The sequence below is a fragment of the Apis dorsata genome, unplaced genomic scaffold, assembly GCF_000469605.1.
Source record: "Apis dorsata unplaced genomic scaffold, Apis dorsata 1.3 scaffold_840, whole genome shotgun sequence".
NCBI lineage: Eukaryota > Metazoa > Arthropoda > Insecta > Hymenoptera > Apidae > Apis > Apis dorsata.
The window spans coordinates 120,652-122,219 of NW_006263966.1; positions in this window are offsets into that span (position 1 = coordinate 120,652).

The window sequence follows — 1,568 nt, forward strand, 5'->3', positions numbered from 1 at the left end:
AAAATTAAATTAATTATTAAAAAATAAATTATTATTATTAATTTTATATAACATTTTGTGGATTGATTAATTTAATAATTCATTATTTAATATTCTACACTATATAAATAACATTTTATTTAAATATAGCTACTTTTTACGTTAGTTATATAATATAATAAATATTTATTATTTAATTATTCTGAAAGTATGTATTATTAGATATCAGGAAATATTGAAGAACTGTTTGTTGTAGAATAAAAATTTTAACAAAATTATAATATTTTTTAAAAATAATAACCATGGAAAAATCAATATTATTATATTGATTGATTATAATAAATACTTTTAACGAGTTTTTATATAGGAATAATAATAGATGAAAAAGTTTTTTCCCATTTACGTTAATAATAATTATTTTGTTAACTTAAAAGAAGATAAAAATACATAAGAAGCTGTTACCAGAATGCGAAGAAAATATAAAAATAAAAAAAAATAATAGTATAAGTTGAAACAAAATGATCACTTGGGCATAAAATTTCTGACGATATAAGAATGAAAAAAATACTCGTTTTGCAAATATGTTTGTTTTTAGAACTTCATTCTTTTTAACTTTCCTTCAACAAATTTTCATTTTAAGTCTTATAATTCCCATTGTATAGTCTTATGGTAACAATAAGTAATGGATGTACAAAGCAAAGCTTATGTTATGCCCTATTTTAAATTTTGTTCTAAATACTTACAGTTACCTAATTCTCTGTGTTTATATGTAAATAAAAAGAAATATATAATTTAATTTGCATAACTTCTTTTTCAATGTAAACAAAAATGTAATAAATTAAATAAATTTGATATGATATAAGAATTTTTTTTTAAAGTATAATATATATTAAGATATATAAGTAAAATATTGAATGAATTTCCAATTTACTTTGAACTAAATCAATCTTTATCTTAAAATATATTTAATGATGACAATAAATATTTCTATATGTTTTATTTTCTGTAATGAAGCATTTCTTTATCATATTCTACATTTTTATCTTTATATAATATAAGTGTATGTAAATAATTATATGAAAATTTTAGTAAAACTAAAAAAATTTTAGTAAACAGATTGCAGATATTTATGTAAAAAAAAAGATACAAAATATAAAAAATAATACATATATTTATGATATTTAAGGAATTAAACAAATTTTTATTTAAACTATAACTTTCATTACTCATATAAAAATTTTTTATCAGAACGAATTGGTTTCGTTTACATTTCACTTTAATATTATTCTAAAAGTAACCACCTAACCATGAAATATCAAAATTCAAACAAATCATATCTTTCATCACAAATATTCAACATTGATATAAGAATGTTTAACACAAAAGAAGAAGGAATGGAAAAGAAAAAATGGTTCGTGAATGAGTAATAAAAAGAAAGGGATGATATCAGTGCAATGGAAAGCGATGTACATCATCTCAGTCGGCACGAGATCACCTAGTCGTTGGTATCAGTGTTTCAAGCGCGTCCACGTGTCGTGTCGTCATCGGAATCGAGTGGGCTCATTGTTAATTCACATACCTAACCGTCA